The sequence below is a fragment of the Dama dama genome, chromosome 32, assembly GCF_033118175.1.
Source record: "Dama dama isolate Ldn47 chromosome 32, ASM3311817v1, whole genome shotgun sequence".
NCBI classification, from domain to species: domain Eukaryota; kingdom Metazoa; phylum Chordata; class Mammalia; order Artiodactyla; family Cervidae; genus Dama; species Dama dama.
Genome location: NC_083712.1, coordinates 36,059,314 through 36,067,285, shown reverse-complemented (window position 1 = coordinate 36,067,285; position 7,972 = coordinate 36,059,314).

Sequence of the window (7,972 nt, the reverse complement as noted above, 5' to 3'; positions counted from 1 at the left end):
ACTTTAAGCTCAATTTAATGCCTGAACCAAGAGCTGTTGGTGTTAAAACAAACCCACCTGAGTCATGGCAGATGCTCTTGTTCTCTCAGTTCTTTAACTGGAAATCAGAAAAATCTGCCTCTTTTGAGCTATTGATGTCTCTTTCATGTGCGGAATGTAGAGATGAGATGCCAGAAGCGAAAGGCAAATAAAAACGAGCTGATTAAAAAAACTGAAACCTGCTTTATTCCACACTTGGCACCTTGCTTTAGTTTTGTTTCCTAGTTTGTGTTTTAGTTAGCTTTGTTCTTAATTGTAAGTATAATTTTTGATTTCCTCTGTTCACCAGGTTAATCTACTATACTATATTTTTGTTGGACTGTTTTGACTTTGCTTATGGGTGTATATGTATAGGTATATATTCCATTATTTTAAATATTATTTGCCTGATTTTGTAATTGCCATTTGTGTGGGATTCATTTTTGGTTTCTCAGGTTTGGGTATTTGCTTTAATCTCACTTAATGCCATAACAAACTACTTGTGGAATCTTTGTTCCTGACCAGAGATCAAGCCCTGAGCCTTTGGAGTAGGAGCACTGACTCCCAGACCCTAGACTACGAGAGAATTAACCATAGGGAGTATCAAATAGTGAGAACTCACACAAAGGACGCCACTTGGGTACAAGAGCCAGCATCACCCAACCAGGAGCAGCACCCTGTGCAGGAGCCTCATCTAAACAACAAACAAAACAAAAATACAAACCCAATCATCAACAGACAGGATTAGGGCCTCACTCAGCCTTTCCCATCAGAGGAAAAACAAACAAACAAACAAACAAAAACTCAGCACAAATCTCAGCCTATAGGAAACTTAAACAAACCACCAGACCAACCTTAGGAGGGCAGAAACCAAAAGGAAGAGAGAAATCAACCTTGAAGCCAGGGAAAAGGAGACCTTAAACACAGTAAGTTAAAAATAATAATAATAATGAAAAGGTAGAGAAATACTACACAAATGAAGGAACAAACTAAAAACACAGAAGTCCAAATAAAGAAGATGAAATAGGCAAGTTACCTGAGAAAGAACTCAGAACGATGATAGTAAAGATCAAAAACCTTGAAAACTAAATGGAGACAATACCAAGAATCAATTAACAAAGACCTTAGAAGATTTAAAGAATAAACATACAGAGACAAAAAACATAGTTGCTGAAATTAAAAATACTCTAGAAGGAATCAATAGCAGAATATCTGAAGCAGAAGAATGAATCAGTGAGCTGGAAGATTAAGTGGTGTAAATAACTTCTGAAGAGCAGAATAAAGTAAAAAGAATGAAAAGAACTGAGGATAGTCTCAGAGACCTCTGGGACAATATCAAACACACCAACATTCAACTTATAGGGGTCCCAGAAAAGAAGAGAAAAAGAAAGGGTATGAGAAAATTTTTGAAGAGATTATAGTTGAAAATTCCTCTAGCATGAAAAAGGAAATATTCAATCAAATCTGAGAGGTGCATAGAGTCCCATACAGGATAAGCCCAAGGAGAAAAATGCAAAGATATATACTAATCAAACTAACAAAGACTAAACACAAAGAAAGAATATTAAAAGCAGCAAGTAATATACAAGGGAAACCCCATACGTTTAACAGCTGATCTTTCAGCAGAAACTCTGCAGGCCAGAAGGGAATGGCAGGATATATTTAAAGTACTGAAAGGGGAAAATCTACAGCAAAGATTACTTTACCCACATGAGATCCAGCAAGGATCTCATTCAAAATTGATGGAGAAATAAAAAGCTTTTCAGACAAGCAAAAGTTAAGAGAATTCAGTACCACCAAACCAGCTTTACAACAAATGTTAAAGGAACTTATATAGTCAAGAAATACAAGATAAGAAAAAAGATCTACAAAATCAACCCCATACAATTAAGAAAATTGCAATAGGAACTTATATATCAATAATTAAGTGTAAATGGATTAAATGCTTCAACCAAAAGACACAGACTGGCTGAATGGATACAAAAATAAGACCCATATATATGCTGTCTACAAGAAACCCACTGCAGAGCTAGAGACACATATAGACTGAAAGTGAGGATGGAAAAATATTTTCCATGCAAATGGGAAACAAAAGAAAGCTGGAGTAGCAATCCTCATATCAGACAAAATCAACCTTAAAATAAAGAAGATTACAAGAGATAAGGAAGAACACTACCTAATAATCAAGGGATCAATCCAAGAGGAAGACATAACAATTGTAAATATCTATGCACCCAGCATAGGAGCACCTCAATACATAAGACAAACATGAACAGACATAAAAGGAGAAATTGACAGTAACACAATAATAATAGGAGACTTTAACACCCCACCCACACCAATGGACAGATCATCAAAACAGAAAATTAATAAGGTAACACAAGTCTTACATTAGATGAGATGAATCTCATTGATAGTCTCAGGACATTCCAAATGCAGAAGAATGCACCTTCTTCTTAAGTGCACATGGAACATTCTCTGAGATAGACCACATCTTGGGTCACAAATGAAACAACTGACAAAAGATTAATTTCCAAAATATACAAGCAGCTCATACAACTCAATACCAGAAAAACAACCCAATCAAAATTGAGAAAAAGACCTAAACAGACGTTTCTCCAAAGAAGACATGCAGATGTCTGACAAACACATGAAAAGATGCTCAGCATTGTTCATTATTAGAGAAATGCAAATCAAAACTACAATGAGGTCATCTCACACAAGTCAGAATGACCATCATCAAAAAGTCTACAAACAATAAATGCTGGAAAGTGCGGGGAGCGGCCTGAACCAAAAGGCTGGCTCTGGGAGCTGCCTTGATCCTCAAGGGTCTTTTCGCAGACATAGCTCTCTGTCCCGCCACCCCTCTCTGGAATTTATTATCCAAGTTAAATCTTAACAGAACATTAGCAAGCCTTGAATGCACACATGACGCAGATGGATAAGCCCTTCACGACCACCCTTAAGATAAATGGGATGCCCTTCTTATCCCTTGATGTTATCAGAGAGTTCTGGTGATTGTTATCTCAAAGTGATGTTTATGGAAAAATATTTTCTCTTCTTAAGATTCTCTTCTTGGTTTAGTATAAATGTAACCCTGAGAAATAAAGAATCATTGCTGACTGCAGCGATCCTCTCGACCCCATCTGTTCTGTGTCTTTATTTCTTAGCCTAAAGGAACACGTCGTGTTGCTCGCTGAAATCTTCCGGCTGGCCCGGCAGGAAAGGGCATGAAGAAAAAGGAAAACTCTTGCACTGTTGGTGGAAATACAAGTTGATGCAGCCACTATGGAAAATGGTATGGAGATTCCTTTAAAAACTAGGAATAAAACCACCATATGACTCAGCAATCCCATATACCTCAGGCATATAACCTGAGAAAACCAAAATGGAAAAGACACATGTATCCCATTGTTCATTAAAGCACTATTTACAATAGCTAGAACATGGAAGCAACCTAGATGTCCATCAACAGATGAATGTATAAAGAAGTTGTGGTACATATACACAATGGAATATAACTCAGCCATAAAAAGGAACACATTTGAATCAGTTTTGATGAGGTGGATGAACCTAGAACCCGAGTGAAGTAAGTCAGAAAGAGAAAGATAAATATTGTATCCTAATGCATATATATGGAAACTAGAAAAATGGTACTGAAGAATTTATTTACAGTGCAGCAATGGAGAAACAGACATAGAGGATAGACTCATGGACATGTGGAGAGGGGAGGAGAGGGTGAGATGTATGCAGAGAGTAACATGGAAACTTACATTACCATGTGTAAAATAGACAGCCAACGGGAATCTGCTGTCTGGCTCAGGAAACTCAAACAGGGGCTCTGTATCAGCCTAGAGGGGTGGGATAGGGAGAAGATGGGAAGGAGGTTCAAAAGAGAGGGGATATATATACACCTATGGCTGATTCATGTTGAGCTTTGACAAAAAACAGCAAGATTCTGTAAAGCAATTATCCTTCAATTAAAAAAAATAATTTAAAAGAAAAAACATTTCCATGTCATGCTGTTTGTTTTTATGTTGTAAGACAGAAAAATATTTTTTTGTTGTAAGACAGACTCAATTTATATCAGGTTAACGTCTTAAGAATCATAATTTTTAGAAGATTTAAACTTATTTTTTTTACTCATTCTCCTATTATACAAGTCATTTCAAAATATAAACTATATTTCTCAATATTCATTCTCACTCCACTATTTACATTGACAGACTTTCCCTGACTATATCACTCAGTAATTCCATTTGGGAATACCAGTTTATACTCCCCCCAAGTTAATCTTCAAATAGCTAACATTCATGTGGTATGTACACACATAGACACACCCCCCACCCAACATTCTACATATGATTAGGATTGTGTCTCTGATTATATAGTATATAATTGGAAGTACTGAAAGAAAATGTTCTTCTAGTTTAGAGACTGTTTTTATATTCTGGTTTTGTTCTAAGTGAATCATTGTAGGAACTATATATATGACTATATGGCTTCCCTTGTGGCTCCGCAGTAAAGAATCTGCCTGCAGTGCAGGAGAGGAGGGTTCCATCCCTGGGTTGGGAAGATCCCCTGGAGAAGGAAATGGCAACCCACTCCAGTATTCTTGCCTGGGAAATCCCATGGACAGAGGAGCCTGGCAGGCTATAGTCCATGGGTCATAAAGAGTCTAACATGACTCAGCAACTAAACAAGAACATGTGACTATATATTGTATATAGAAACTATATTGTGTGTATAGATAAAGAGCCTGATGCTGGGAGGGATTGGGAGCAGGATGAGAAGGGGATGACAGAGGATGAGATGGCTGGATGACATCACCGACTCGATGGACATGAGTTTGAGTAAACTCCGGGAGTTGGTGATGGACAGGGAGGCCTGGCGTGCTGCGATTCATGGGGTCGCAAAGAGTCGGACACGGCTGAGCGACTGAACTGACTGACTGGTGTGTGTATATATATATATGCATATTTTGTTTATCTTGTTTCTCTAAGACATTAAGAACAAAGAAGCAAACCCCCAAAACTTTTGTTTGGTTTATGGTTCAAGAGCTCAGGTTTGGATTCAAAGTATTAGTGTTGCTTGTTCTGGTTTTTAATTCACAATTTCACCCCACTTAAGTCTCCTGTAATGATTACAGCCCTTTCGGTTGGTGTAAAGGATGGATGGTTTTTCCTGTTTTAGAATGATTATTTATTTGCTTTTTCACTTGTGGGTGTAGCAGCAAATTGAAATCAAAATGATAATTTAAAATGTCCTCTTTGTTGTTGATTCATCTTCAGCTTCCAGTGGACTGTGACAAGTGCTGCAGACCCATTTGTGCCTCCTGTGCTTGTGTGTAGCCTCACACGAGACAAACACCCCCTCCTCTCTGCTGGTTATAAATTGGAGCTTTGTGTCATTGTTAAGGGAGAAGGTAGGGGCACAATACAGCTTAAGGTAAGAGCAGACTTGTGCTCGATGCCTGAATGAAGCTAAGACAGTAAAAGCCCTGTCCTGTTTTCAACAGGATGTGTGTACGTTGTACCTGGAGCATATTTTTTGACAGAAGATCATTCATAAAAGGCACTGCACTGCAGAGAGTAAATAGCGCAACTGAAGGAAAACAAATCTGTCTGAAACACTAATGTCTATTTAGCCCCTTTGGGATATAGTAAGAATGTTAATGCAGCTTAGTTTTGGAGCAATGACATCTTGGCCTCTAGACTCAATTTATATCAGGTTAACGTCTTAAGAATCATAATTTTTAGAAGATTTAAACTTATTTTTTTTACTCATTCTCCTATTATACAAGTCATTTCAAAATATAAACTATATTTCTCAATATTCATTCTCACTCCACTATTTACATTGACAGACTTTCCCTGACTATATCACTCAGTAATTCCATTTGACTTTTTGGGTCCATTGGTACTTTACTTTTGTTAATTTCATATTCATTACTTCCTGAGGTTTCTCCTGTGGACAACAGCCTCTTTCCTCATCCTGAATCCTGGATAATTTTCCATACTTATAGCTATACCTCTAATAATTGGTTTTCCATCTGCCTCCCTTTTTTCCTTCCCCTCAAGTCTTCCTATAGTCCCCTTTGATGCTGATTGCTGAGTCTGCACCACTAAGAATTAAGATGGAATGCCCATCAATGCTTATTTGAATAGAATAAAAGAAATACAATGGGAGATCTTCAGGACTTCTGGCTAATTCTCTTTCTCTCTAGGACAAACATCCATACATCATCTGATAACTTCAGGCACTAGAGAAAGTTCTTAACAAAAGGGAAAGGAAGGGAGAAGTGGATGTTAGGTTGTTTGGGTGAAGAGGTACTTGGGGTACTGAGAATCTCAACCTGGGGAGAATAGCATGGGATATAGCCATCCAGTTGAGTGAGGCATATCCTGCAGATTCTTCCAGGCCATTAGAGGAAGTTTTGAATGTATTCAGAACCTAACAGGAAGTTACTGAAAGAGTTTAGATAGAAGAATGGTATTACCAATTAACTCTGTTTTCAAAAGATTCTGAGTGTGTCCAGAAAAATGAATGAAATGGATGACAAGGATAAAAGCTAAAAGACAAGATGCTCAAAGAAAGTTAAGAGAACCTAGAGCAGGGTGAAAGAGTCTGCTCATGAGTATTTGTGGATCTCTCTCAAACAGTTAAATAGCATCTTCAAACTAGGACACAAAAGTGAGGTTTCTATTTCTAGATTTTTTCCCCCCCGCTACCGTGGAGGAATTTCTATTAGCAGAGAGCAAAGACTCCAGAAAAATCAGAAAGTTAGAATGATTGTGGTACAAGTATCTCTCTCTTAAAAAAAAAATTTTTTTTTTTTAGCTTATTTTTGGCTGTGCTGGGTCTTTGGTGCTGCGTGAGCTTTCTCTAGTTGTGGTGAGTGAGGGCCACTCTTCGTTGTGGTGTGCGAGCTTCTCATTGAGGTGGCATCTCTTGTTGCGGAGACAGGCTCTAGGCACATGGGCTCAATAGTTCCAGCTTGCAGGTGTAGTTGCTCTGTGACATATGAGATCTCCCTGGACCAGGGATAAAACCCTTGTCCTCTGCATTGGCAGGCAGACTCTTAACCACTGGACCACCAAGGGAATACAAATATGTCTCTTCTTGTATTTCCCAAGGCTTGCTGTCCCACTGTAACTTGGGTTATAAGCAGTCTACCTACCAGACGTCATCTAAATTCCCAGTTCCAGTATCTTGCTACTTTGAGAACTGCTGTGTCTTTTTATTTATAGGGGAAGAAAATTTTTCCTTCTACCCTCCTAGATTCTTTAGCTCGTTTAATAATTAAATTTACATAAGGCAGATTAATAGGAGAAAAGCAGGCTTAATTTCTTGTGTTCGAGACACTCATAAAACTCTTGAGACTCAAGGGCAAGTCAGGCAATTAGTGTTTATATGCCATCCTGAGCTAAGGAATGGGATGTGGGATGGGGCCTCAAAGGGAAGGAAGATGATTCACCGGTTGATAAGATGAGCAAATGTTTGGTAATTAGATGTTTGCCCCACCGCACAGGTAAGTCTTTCAAATGAAAATGTTATCTCTGACAATATGCAGGAGACATAAGAGATGTGGGTTCCACCCCTGGGCAGGGAAGATCCCCTGGAGGAGGAAATGACAACCCACTCCAGTATTCTTGCCTGGGAAATCCCATGGACAGAGGAGCCTGGCAGGCTACAGTCCATGGGGCCACACAGAGTTAGACATGACTTAACATCTGAGCACTCACACACATCTCTGGTAATAGCTGTCTTTCTGAGCCAGGTCCCCTCTCTGAATTATTTTAGGGAGTTAGGAAAAGGTAAAAGTTCCTCCTGAATCTGCTGGGTCTTGATTGCCTTCAGCTCAAAATAATTCATATGACAAAGTGGCACATTTTGGGGTGGGCTTTTCTGCTCCCCTTCAGTATCTTAGAGTTGATCACATCATTTCATTTTT